Source organism: Triturus cristatus, chromosome 2_2 (genome assembly GCF_964204655.1).
Source record: "Triturus cristatus chromosome 2_2, aTriCri1.1, whole genome shotgun sequence".
Lineage (NCBI taxonomy): Eukaryota > Metazoa > Chordata > Amphibia > Caudata > Salamandridae > Triturus > Triturus cristatus.
In genome coordinates, this window is record NC_140582.1 from 1,190,083,658 (window position 1) to 1,190,097,443 (window position 13,786).

A 13,786-nucleotide genomic window follows, 5' to 3' on the forward strand; every position below is an offset into this window, starting at 1 on the left:
ATCAGGGGCATTACAATGGAACAGACAAGCCAGGAGGGAGGGAATAGGGGTCTGCACATGGAAACAGAGGGCTGGGGGCAAGGGGGCAGGGCAGGAGCAGCAAGATAGCCATGGAGGTCAGGCAGGATGGGCACTAGAAGCAAGACACACCATGAAGAGCAACACTGAGACTGTGATGGCATACACACAGACCATTGAGGGAAGGTGGGAGGGAGTCAGGGGCAGCTAGCTGACCACACAGGGAAGGAGGGAGGGGCCATGGCAGCACAAAAGACCATGCATGGCAAGCGGGAGGGTTAGTGGCAGCACAATGGCTATGATGGGCAAGAAGGAGGGTGCAGGGGCATGCACAAAGGACCATGGAGGATAGAAGGGAGGGTCAGGACCTGGGCACAGACAAGAGAGTTCAGGGGAAGGGGCCTCACAACAGACCGCTCGGGGCAGGCAGGAGGAGCAGTTGCAGCTCAACAGACCAGGGAGGGCAGAAGGGTGTGGCAGTAAAATGGACCATGGAGGACAGGAGGAAGGGCATAGGGGAATGGCATGTGGACAGGCAGGGTGGAGGTGGCAGGGACAGGTTACAGTCATCTGACAATGCTAGGCAGGTGGGAGGGGAGTGGCAGCTCAACAGAACACTCAGAGTAGATAGGAGTGGCAGGTCCATGGAACATGGTGGGCAAAAAGGATGGAGCAGGGGCATGCACAAATACATCCGAGGGCAGGGGGAAGGAGAATAGGGGCGGCAAGCTAAGCACAGAGGCTAAGCAGGAGGTCAATGATGGACCATAGAATTGGGCAATGGAGGGCAGGAGGAGTGGACTGGTACATCATGCTAAATGGAGGGCAGTAGCAGCACATCAAACCATGCATGGCAGGAGGGAGGAGGCTAGTCCATGGATTCAGACAGCAGAGGATAGAGAGGAGGTGGATGGGGCAGCAAGCTAACTGTTCAGAGAAGGTGGGCATTAGGAACTTTATTGTTTTTAAAATGTGTGTCTGTGCGAACTTCTTAAAATATGAACAAGTATGCAGCATAATCTCACTTTTATTCAGGAAGAAGAGGACGTTTGTGACTGTGACTCCGGGCTCACTTAGCAGAAACACCCCCTGACCATCCACCCCCCATCGCAAAATGTAATGCCCGTGAAAAGGGTAGGTGGACGCAGTGTTATATAGAACATAGTCCTGAGAGCACGATTGAAAATGAAAACTAGATATAGTATATGGTATGAATTATGCACCAAAAAGTGTGATATAAGATGTACCGGGGCATGAAATATAATATGCAATACATTGTGCGCAATGACAGATTCATTGGAGAGCGCGAGATAGCAGAGGCACTAGAGCGTGCTATGTGATATGCGCCTTGGAGTGTAATATGCACAGGGCAGTGTTGTGTAACCTAACTAGTCTCTAAAGTTGTAATATAAAATATGTGCTGGGGAGTGTAACGTTGCATATGTACTGTGACACAGATATGGATCCCAGATTGTAATATGTATGGCATAGCGCTGTGCGTTATAACATAGGCATCGAGGAAGGCACGTTAGATGGGGCAATATAACCCGTGCGAAGGCAAGTGTGGCATGACATATTCACGGGGTGGTGTTACAGTGCACATGGGCTAGAGAGTGTCATAGGATACGCACTAGTTGGTGGAATACAACACAGAGGTGTGTGGCACTCGGCGGGCACTGGTGGGTGTAACACAGCATTGGGCTTAGCCAGGAGCACGCTGTGACTCTCAAGTGAGGTTCGTCTCCTTTCCAGAGAGTGAAATAAAAAGTATTACACATCCGGCGGTGGATGTGTGTTTTATTAACTGTGAGGGGGGATTTGCATAGTTTGGTCGAATTTTTGTCCAATCCCCTTTGAATGGCTTGGTGTTCGTGTGTATTAAATGTGCCCATCAATAGCTACACATGTTTGTATAAATAAACGCTAAGGGTGTCTACTTGGAGAGTACCCACCGGTGGGGGCGCCGGGATTAGGCACGGTTGGGCGTTCGACACGTCAGAGCTTCACAAGCGGTGTAAATACATTCCACGTGGATTCATTGTATGCATAGTCGCCTTTTAAAGAATATCACGCAAATCGTCATGGTGATAGGTACATACGGTTTGTCCAGCATGTCCTAGGTTTTTCCATTAATTATATATTTTTTTTAAATAATAAAAAACAAAGGCCGGCCCCAGGGGATGGGGTCCCAGGGGCCATAAGTGGACTGAGGAGGGGGGCAACACAGCCCCCCTCCTAAAAGAATAATAAAAAAAAATGCCATGACCCAGGGGTTGGGATACCCGGGGCCTTGGGAGGGCCACATTTTTTTTTTCATCAAAAAAAAATTAGGGTGCAGGTCCTGGGCGATGGGGTCCCCAGTGCCAATTAATTTAGAAAAAGAAGGGGGGCCACACAGCCCTCCTTCTTAAAAAAATAAAATAAATAAAAGACCGGCATCGCGCCGGAGGCCACGCCCCCTTCTTGCAGCACTCCACAAACGCGCCCCCTGGCCAGTTGTAAGTTGGGGAATTAATTCCCCTTCAATACTGAGGGTCCCTGAGGGCCAACTAGCCCAACAGGTATCTCCAGTATGCGCCAGAGAGCTGCGTTGCAGACAGGTGTTCTTAGGCCACGCCCCTTTTTACACCTCTATGCAACGCAGCTCTGTGGCGCTTACTGGAGGTACCTAGTGGGCTAGTTTGACCCTAGGGACCCTTAGGATTCAAGGGGACTTAATCTCTCAACTTAGAACGGCCACAGGGCACGTTTACACAGTGGTGAAGGGAGGGGACGGGGCCTGAGGTGACGTGTGCAAACACGCCCTGTGGTGCGTTTTAAGTTGGGGAACTAATTCCCTTTCAATCCTGAGGGACCCTGGGGGCCAACTAGCCCACCAGGTGCTTCCAATAAGCGCCACTGCTCTGCATTGCAGAGAGGTGTTGCAGGCCATGCCCCTTTTTACACCTCTCTGCAATGGCACTTACTGGACGTACCTAGTGGGCTATTTTGCCCTTAGGGACCCTCAGGATTCAAGGGGACTTAATCTCTCAACTTAGAACGGCCACAGGGCACGTTTACACAGTAGTGAAGGGAGGGGATGGGGCCTGAGGTGACGTGTGCAAACACGCCCTATGGTGCATTTTAAGTTGGGGAAATAATTCCCCTTCAATCCTGAGGGTCCCTGGGGGCTAATTAGCCCACCAGGTGCTTCCAGTAAGCGCCACTGAGCTGCGTTGCAGAGAGGTGGTCCAAGCCGTGCCACTTTTTACACCTCTCTGCAACACAGCTCTGTGGCGCTTACTGGAGGTACTTAGTGGGCAAGTTGGACCCTAGGGACCCTCAGGATTCAAATTAACTTAATCTCCCAACTAAAAACGGCCACAGGCCGTGTTTACACAGTGGGGAAGGGAGGGGACAGGGCCTGAAGTGACGTGTGCAAACAGCCCCTGTGGCGCGTTTTAAGAGGTAGTTTCAATCCCCTGCGCTATTATATACTAGGGGCTTACAGAGGAGGTCATGCTAATCACAGAGGGACCCCAACACATAGTGTTCCCTAGTGTATGTAGGTGTTTTCACTGTATTCTGAGTGTCTTTTAACATAGCACTGGCTCTAGGACTGGTTAGTCAGACTCAGTTACCACCACTATCTGTCTGAAAAAGTTGAGGGTACAGGATGATTTTGCAACAAGGCTTCTTTCTGCTCTTCTGTTTGTTCTTTCTGCACGTTATCCTTCTTCCTGCACTTTTCTTCGTCTTTGAGGACTTCTGTTGCTTCTTTCTGCATTTCTTTTTTTTCTTTCTGTGTGTTTTTTCTTTTTTCTTCACATGTCCTATCTCTGTAGGCATAGTTAGAAATTAGCATTTAAAAAACCTTTGAAATTCACTGAAAAAACCATAGGTTTCAGGCACGTCATAGTTAGGAATTAGCTTTTAAAAAAACCTTAGAAATTCACTGAAAAAACCATAGGTTTCAGGGGCGTTATAGTTAGCTGGACTTTTCACTCGGACAAAACCATTGAAATTCCCCCGTTATAGTTAGTTCAGCTAACTATAACTCGCGCGCCCGCAATGCACTGCTGATGACGTCACATATTACATCACTCATGACATGGTCAGTGACATCACTGATGACATCACTGATTACATCATCCTTGTGATAGAGTGGCAGACCTCCTCTCCCCCTAATATAACCTTTGATACACACATTCAAAAATAGAGACTAAAATTTTCAAAACAATGGACATACCAATACCAGTTACAACAACCTATTCAGTAATTCTAAGATCCACATACACATCCACTCATTCACCAACAGTCCTATACAGTCACCCATACATGTACTCACTCATCATATGTACTCATACACCTATACATCCTGTTACACAACGCCACTCATCCATAGAGTTACTCACACACATAGTCACTCATGCTAATAAAGAACCAAACATCCATTTACTTGCATATACAGTTATATACACACCACCACACTTACTTCCACAGAAACTTACACATACTTAGTCTTTTAAACAATCATTTATAGAAACACATACTTATTCATACAGGAACTCTTTCAATCTCTCACTCTCACATATACTCACTTATATACACTAATAGTTACATATACTAGTTTAAAACATATGTAGTTACTCATAAAGACACTATTGAGACAGTCATTCACTCACTAATACACCCATGCACAGACTCATCCACTCATACAGTCCTGCACACATTCTGTCTTCAACACATACAAACAGTGAGTCACTCATTCATGCACCTATGCACTACGTAATACCCCCCACCGAACCATACAGACACTCAGACACTCATACTGATACTCAAAAAACCAACCAATAATCTATATAGACACTCATGTAGCTACTCACCAACCCATGCAGCCACTTATACACAAAGTGAGAGACTGATACAGATATTTACATATTTAAACATTACTCACTAAGCCATGTATTCACTAAGATACACTTAATCAGTCAGTTATATAATCAATTTTTCAAAAACAAATCATCCATTTAGACACTTATATACCCATTTATTCTTCCATCGACCTTGACATATACATATATGCACACGTTCACCCGTAGGCATCTTGACGGCCAAAATAATGGCCGCACTGGCATCCACCAGCGGATGTATGACGTTACAACGCGTGCTGTTACAACGCATGCTGTTACAACGAAACTGTTACAACGTAAGTGGATTTACAACGCTTGCCATTACAACGCAAGTCTTTCCATCGACTTGCGCTAGATGGCGTGCTAACATTAGAAAAGTGTAATTTACTATTCCAACTCCAGTCCACTTAACAGTAGGGAAGGTGTTGGGATAGTAAACTACACTATTTGTAATGTTAGCACGCCATCTAGCGCAAGTCGATGTAAAGACTTGCGTTGTAATGGCATGCGTTGTAAATCCACTTGCGTTGTAACAATTTCATTGTAATGGTAGTGCGTTGTAAAAGTTGCGTTGTAAAGGTTGTTCCCCTCCACCAGCGCTAAAAGGCTGCGATGATGAGTATGTGGCGAAGTAAATTAATACTGTGTCTTTTTTCTCTCTTTCTTAGTCTTTTTGGCGAGCGTACGGATTTCGCACAGGTAAAGTCACTTCGTCATTATTGACTGTTAAACACTTCATTCACGCACACACGCACCTACACTTTAAAACCAACAACCTATCTGCCTTCTACGTAGGATAGTGTTTTAAAAGGATAGTTTGAGGCACTAGCAGAGATGGCCTATCGCTGGATGAATGCTGCCCAGGCCCTTAATCTGGTTCTGGAGTCCAGCTCTGAGGCAGGATCAGAGACTGAGACAGCAGATACTGAGACAACATCTGAGGGAGAGGACAATGGAGCCGAATCTGGGAGTGATTTTTCAGTCGGCGCAGTTCCATCCGGTGACTCATCGTCCAGCGATTCTGAAGGAGACGATGTCAGTCGTGCTGTCCCTTTGCCAGCACAGTCTGTGCAGCAGGACACCAGTAACAGGTTAGAGCAACCCAGGGTGCAGGCACGTGCGGCCGCAAGCTCAGACGGAGTGCTATCTTGGCAGCCTCCCAATTTAGTTCAGCCCCAAATTCCGCCTTTCACTGGTGACGCGGGATGAAAAGTCAATACGGCAAATTTTTTGCCAATTGACTACTTCCATCTCTTTTTGAATGTTGACTTCCTTTACGAAATTGTGCAGCAAACAAAAAATTTGTGTGCCGAATGGGGTAGTGCATAAACCAACCTTGCTATTCTACTGGTCTACTCGCACGCATGGTTAACCCCCATCTTGGCATCACACATGAGCAGAGATCGTTTTTTGCTATTGCAGCGCCTGCTGCATATCAATGACAATTCTGCTGCATTGCCCCGGGACCATCCAGACCATGACAGGTTGTTCAAAATTCGACATGTTGTGGAACATTTGTATGCCAGGTTTCCAGAGGTTTATACTCCAGGAAAGAATATAGCCATTGATGAGTCCTTGATCTTGTATAAAGGGCGGCTGCTGTTTAGGCAGTACATTCCGAGCAAACGCGCTCGCTATGGCATCAAGCTGTACATGCTGTTAGAGAGCTTGACTGGCTATGTGTACAGCTTGAGAGTGTATACAGGGAAGGACACAACTCTTAACCCTGTAGGTTGCCCTCCCACGCTGGAGGTCACAGGAAAGATTGTATGGGAGCTTGTCCAGCCACTTCTTCACAAAGGTTATAACCTTTAGGTGGACAATTTCTATACAGGAGTAGAGCTGTTCAGTGAGCTCTACAAAGCTGGCACCGTGGCTTGCAGTACAATTCGTTGTAGCCGCAAAGGATTCCCAAAGGAGCTTATTTGCAAGAAGCTCCAGAAATCCCAGAGCACTGCGTTGCGTTCCAACGAACTGCTCGCAGTCAAGTTTTCAGATAGGCGTGACGTGTACGTGCTCACTACGATTCATGCTGCAAGCACTTTCCCTGTCACGGTTTGGGGTCAGATGGCCGAAGTCCACAAGCCCACTTGTATACTTGATTACAACAAGTACATGGGCGGAGTGGACAAGAACGACTAGGTTCTTCTGCCATAGAATGCGAGTCGTAAAACTCGCACTTGGTATAAGAAACGGTTTACGCACCTGATCCAGATGGCAACATGCAATGCGTATGTTGTTTATCGTGAGACCACCACAGGAAGACTCATGTCTTTCCTTGACTTTCAGTTGTCCGTGATTGAAAGTCTCACTGCTAAAGAAGCAGCAGCCTCCAGTTCATGTGTTCTGGAGGACGTGGCAAGGCTGCAGGAGCGATACTTTGCTGATAAAATTCCTGCAACACCCAAAAAGGAGCGACCATGTTGTTGTTGTAAAGTGTGCTCGATGCAGGGAAAGGGGCAGGAGACTCGTATTTACTGTCCTCAGTGCCCAAGTGAGACTGCCTTCTGTTTTCCTACTTGCTTTATGTTGTATCACACTAAAGTAAAATATTGAGAAATTGACTGAGGTGGAGCTGCAAATAGGGAAACCTTTCAATTGGTGTGAATGGATACCTACTGTCTGTGGGCCACTTCTTCACTACGCAAGCAGCTGCAGAATATTTCTTCCTCTACTTCATGGACTTCTCAACACCTTTATCTGCTTTCAGAACGTGGTAGTTGTTCTGTTCGCCAATTGACAAGTGCATTATAGTCCCCATGCTGCATATACTGGTGGACAGAACATATGCCACGTTGTCATGGAGTTCCCATGTTTCACATTCAACCGTTCTTCATGGTTTATGTTGTTCTCTTTAGGAAGCTTTTGAAAATTGGCAGCATGTTTCCCTTAGTGTCAAAGGTAGATATGCTTGCTCAGCTCGAGAAATGTTTTTGCGGCATTCTCTGGCACCCCCCAACTTGCATCCACAAACTGAAAGGAGTTGGATAGAGCATTGTGAGAGCATTGTTAGCACGTGCAGCAACGTTCACTCAAGCTTCAAGTAGCTGGAGATGGAAGGCATTAGTTTAGGGTCTCTTTGCAATTGGACAGGATTAGTCAGGACTCTGAGGACAGACACACAAACGGGTTAGAACAGCTTACGGTTGCTGAGCTTTCCGAGGAATATTGCAAAGGTAGAAGGCAGATAGTAAAGGTAGTATAGATACACATCCTGACCTATAGATTCAAATCCATTCCTGCCACACTCACACTGAATTTACTGTTGCACTCATGGGTCAATGCTGCTTGTCATGTTCATTCTCCGTTAGAACTTAGCAGATGGTCAGTTTGCTGTATAAGTGCATTACAGTCACTGCACATAACGGTGGATTGGACATATTCTACGTTATCACGGACTACCCGTGTTTCACATTCATCCGTTCTTCATAGTTTATGATGTTATCTTTTGAAAAATTCCAGCATGTTTGCCTTAGTTTCAAAGGTAGATATGCTTGCTCAGTTTGAGATATGGCCTATAAGGATACTCGGACACCCCCCCAACTTGCATCCACTAACTGGAAGGGGTTGGATTTATCATTGTGAGTGCGTCAAAGGCGCATGAAAGACATGTCTTCCTGAGCCTCATGTGGCTGTCTTGGAAGCCAGTACTAAAGCTCACTCGGCATGCGTTCCGTAACTTTCAGGAAGAAGGAGGGGGAGACTTGACAGTTGGTAAAATGTAGTCAAACTCATTATGTCTTGTGGCATATGAATGTGATGGGCCCTTGCATGGCGGCGGTATATTTGTGTGAGTGGAAGTGATTTGGTTATTTGGGCCCGCGGCTGGCGGTATGCAAGTCTTGTGTGTGGTGTGTGAATGGCGTGTGAATGGACCATAAAGCAGTTGGCGCCGTGACGTGGCTTTATGGCTCACCTTCAGAAGGCTTGGCTTCAATATTTTTATACTTTGATAAGTATTTGTGCTTTGAAGCCAGAGTTTATGGAGGTGCTAAAACCAACCAGTGTAAGTGGTGGATTAGCTTTATCAAATTAGTGTTAGATATATAATTGTGGCGGTTTCATGGCCTTTTGTAATATTTTTTTTTGTCAAAATGGGTAGCAGGGACTTTCTGCCCTAGCTTAGTCGTCACCAAGGCAAACCTTCCCATTTTTGAGTAGTGGACAAAGGGGGACGTACACTGCTTTTTCTTTATACCCAACATGCTCTGCTAGCCTCACATTTAGTTGAAAAAAACCTCTTTGTGGGATTACTGGCCTGAAAAATTTCTTACCACCTAGCTTTCCCCCAGGTCTCCCTATAAAAATGGTGCCTCACTCTTGTGGGAGGCCCAAGTACCAGCGACAGACTAGGGCCCATAACGTATTGAAGCGACATCAAAATTGCCTATCACAAAACAACCTGGTTTTGTAAGGTGGGTCACCTCGGTTTTTGGCCCCATGCTCGGCAGCCAGCTAAGGAAACCTACCAAATCCACATATTTCTGAAAACTAGGCACCTGGGGGGTTCCAAGGAGGTACGGCTTGCGTGGATCCCCCAACGTTTTCTTACCCAGAATCCCCTGCATCACAATGCAGGGGATTCGCCAGGGTACCCGCGACAGGCTAGGGCCCAAAACTTATTGAGGCAACATCAAAATTGCCTATCACAAAATGTTTTGGGCCGTTTCCTGTCGCGAGTACTTGGGCCTCCCACACAAGTGAGGCACCATTTTTATAGGGAGACCTTGGGGAACACTGGGTGGTAGGAAATTCATGTCAGCCCGGTGATGCCACAAGTTTCCCACACAAAAATGTGTGGACAAAGTGATTTTTTCAGCTAAATTTGAGGTTTGCAGGGGATTCTGGGTAAGAAACGTTGGGGGATCCACGCAAGCCATAACTCCTCCATGGAACCCCCTGGGTGTCTAGTTTTCAGAAATATGTGGGTTTGATAGGTTTCCCTAGTTTTGTGATAGGCAATTTTGATGTCGCCTCAATACGTTTTGGGCCCTAGACTATCGCGGGTACTTGGGCCTCCCACACAAGTGAGGTACCATTTTGGAGCGATTTCTAAAGGTCTCTTTCCTAAGCAGCGCGGGCGCGCTGTGTAGGCGAGACAAAAAGGGACAGTTTTCAATGCGGAAATGTGGTGTATCCACGTTGCGTTTTGGGCTGTTTCCTGTTGCGGGTACTTGGGCCTCCCACACAAGTGAGGTACCATTTCTCTCTGAAGACTTTGGGGAACGCAGGATGGGTGGAATTTTGTGGATCCACGCAGATTCCATAACTTTCCACCACAGAAATGGGAGGAAAATGTGGTATTTTTGACAATATTTAGGTTTGCAAGGGATTCTGGGTAACAGAACCTGGTGAGAGCCAGCCAAGCTACCCCATCCTAGGTTCCCCTGGGTGTCTAGTTTTCAAAAATGTATAGGTTTGCTAGGCTTCCCTAGGTGCCAGCAAAGCTGGGGTTCAAAATCTACAGCTAGGCACTTTGCAAAAAAAGGGTCAGTTTTCACTGCGAAAATGTGGTGTGCCCACGTTGCGTTTTGGGACGTTTTCTGTCGCGGGTACTTGGGCCTCCCACACAAGTGAGGGACCATTTTTCTCGGACGACTTTGGGGGACGCAGGGTGGGTGGAATTTTGTGGATCCACGCAGTGAGGTACCATTTTTAGGCCTCGCCTGAGCCAGCGCATGCACTGTCTCAGGCGAGACATTTAGTAAGTGGCTTTTCGAAGTGCTACCAACCGGCTTTTGCTGGCCTAAAGCTTGCATTCACGTGAGCGTGAACGTGCACAGCTGCCAGGTTTCAGCACCCGAGGCGCCATCTGGAGCGTGAATACTTTCACTTTTGGCACTGCTGCGCACGCATCACTCGTGTGTTTGCCGCGTGCGTGCGCACCCCTGCTTTCACTTTTGCCGTCTTGTCTTTCATTTTAAGCAAGCCATAAGACGGCATTTAAGCTAATTTGAACTGGCTGAGCACTATGCTGCATTTATTCTCATCCCGTTACTCTTGTGACTTCTATCCTCCGCTCGCGTTGCAGGAGGAGACTTGTACCTGAGCCTCGAAACCATTCACCAATGCAATCACCTGACATTTATTTATAGTATTTTTTGTCTACCTGATCCTTGATGCTATTTGCCGATGCCGTCACCTGCTATCTATTTAAAGCCCCTCTTTTATTTCGCTCTCTTAACGTGTGGAGCCACCGTTTCGCTAACGGCTAGCCTGCCGATCTCTGACACATATTCCCTTTATCAGGTGAGCAGATTTTTGGACAGCTTTGCGTGATCGCTCACCACGATCCTCCCAAGTTAGAGGTTCACTCTTTCTTTACTTTCCCTTTCACAGACTATGGAGCATCTTGTTTACAACAGTGTACCCTGCATTACTTTTATGGGATTCAGCTATTTGGAGTATAACAGAACCTGGTTAGAGGCAGTCAAGTCACCCCATCCTGGATTCCCCTGGGTGTCTAGTTTTAAAAAATGTATAGGTTTGCTAGGTTTCCCTAGGTGCCGGCAGAGATAGGGTTCAAAATCTACAGCTAGGCACTTTGTAAAACGAGCATTGGCATAGCCAATATGTCTCGCCTTTGGGACCTTATAAGTGTTTAGCCATGCAGCACATTATAATTGGTGCTACACTGTTCTTTAACATGGAAGCTTTGACACTAATAAGTACATTAAGAAGTACTTAAATTCTTATTTTTGTACAACTGGTAGTCTGAATTTACATATCTGAAAGTACTTTTATATGCAATAATGAAGAAAAAAAAGATTTTTTAGTGAAATAAATAATTTGCTTGATAACACAATTTAAGCGAGGGAGCCACAAAGTGTCCAGGTTTTTTGGTTTAACTTTGTACACATCAGCTAATAAATCGGTAAGAATGTGTCTTAACAGCTGAATCCTGGCTCTCGAAGTGAGTGAAGTTGGCTCTGATCTGCAGTTCTACAAATACAGTCTGAACTCTTGCTCACTGAAAAGATAGCTTTAAATACGTGCCCGTGGGAGCTCCAGGGTGGTAAGTGCACCAGTTGCCAAGGGTGCTCCAGTTTTGTTGGCTGCTGGGGGTTCTCCGAGGTAGCTCCTACTCCAGAGTGTGAAGTTGCTTCAGGGTGCACTGCTTCTTCAAGGGGCTAGGATTCTGGGATTTGTATTTCCTTCATGTTGGGTGGGTGCTAGAGGAGAAAAAGGCATAAGTTCTGCGAGTATACAGAGTGGGTGCAAACAGAGGGACACATAGAGAGGGTCAGGGGAGCAAAGGCAGACCTAAGGATAGAAATACAGGGGGCATAAAGCAAGACAAACAAGGTGGTGTGGAAATCAAGAAAGGGAGACAAACGAGAGCAAAAAGCGTTACAGACAGTGGGAGGGAGGCCACAAAATCAACATCAAAGGAAAGAGACAGACTGCGTCACAAAGTCAGATAAAGGAACAAAGAAGGTAGAGGGTCCAAGAACGGTTGAAGGAAAGAGGTCCACTGAACCACAGGGTTAAAAAGAGAAATACGCTCTAAGCCAAAGTGGGACAGACAGGCAGAAGTAGAGGGTGCCACAGAGATAAATGCACAGGCAGGAAGGGGCTGGGAGAAAAACAGGGACATATATGGCCAGAGGGACAGGACAGGGATAACACAGAAGGCAGACCCAGAGAGAGGAACAGGCAAAAAGATGGTAGAGGGCCATAGATATAATATGGTCCTATGGAAAAATGTTTAACATGGCTGCCGGAAACAACCAACTTTTTTTATGGTGATCCGTGTGATATGTCATATCTTCACTGTGAGTCATTTCCATTCATCATAAAGGTATGTTAGTGAACAGACTGACAATGAGCGATAACGTAATATTATTAACGGGGGTTCTGCCTCTGCAACTCGAAGTCGCAGCTAACAAAGATGGCTTGGGCTTCACTCGCCAGCAATGCTTCCTTTTAATTTATTATTAATATTTTGAAGCGATGCATAATTGTGCAGAGTCAAAAATATTCTGAAATATTACCAGACAGGAGAGACCATACATTAATTAAAAAGAAGACTTTGGAAAATTCGAATTTAGGAATTCATTAACATTTTCTCAACAATGAGGATGTAGTCTGTTTATTTCCTGACATTCTGTTACTTCCAGTCCCCTATTTATTCCTGTAAAAAAAGAGAAGTTAGAAAGTGAGAAGGGCAATTCCAACTCAAAAAGAGACCACAAACTGGTCGTGAAAATGGAAGATACTCCGAAGTGAGCCAAGAAGAAAAAACACTGACAAAAGTAGAAGGGAGACCGAGCTTACTGGACTGAGAGAGGGGCACATAATAACGAGGAGCTACAGAAAAGGGTGAGCATTGGGGGCGCATTTTCTGCAGGGAGGGAGAGGACAGTGACACACTAGCCGATAAGAGGAATGTCAGAGTGAGAAAATAGGAACAACTGATATGGAATAAATGGTGTATAAACCACTGGTGAGGATAGTACAGAAACGAAGTTACACCATCGTTCTTGGCTAAAATGTAATACTATTGGCTCCTCACCACCTTTTACCAAGGCATTTTGTTTGACATAGATACTAACGTTGTTTACGAGCAGGACACCTCTCCACTCTGTGGCCATTTAAGACTGCTACAAGAGCGCGCAGAATCTATCTCAAGGCTGCAAGCCTAGCGTTAGTTCGGCACCATACATATAAATAGATCAGCTGCAAAGTATTTTCTGTCTCCTGTGTGTCTTGCAGCACATAAAGTAGCATGATATGAAGAACTAAACAGGGCTAAATGATTACACTAGTTATAAAAGTACTTTCGCCATGAAGAAAAATAAACGCTTCTCTGTTCATGGCTGTTGCAGATTTCACTGTATGCATTCTCTGTGCACAATTGGATTGTCACCAATGTC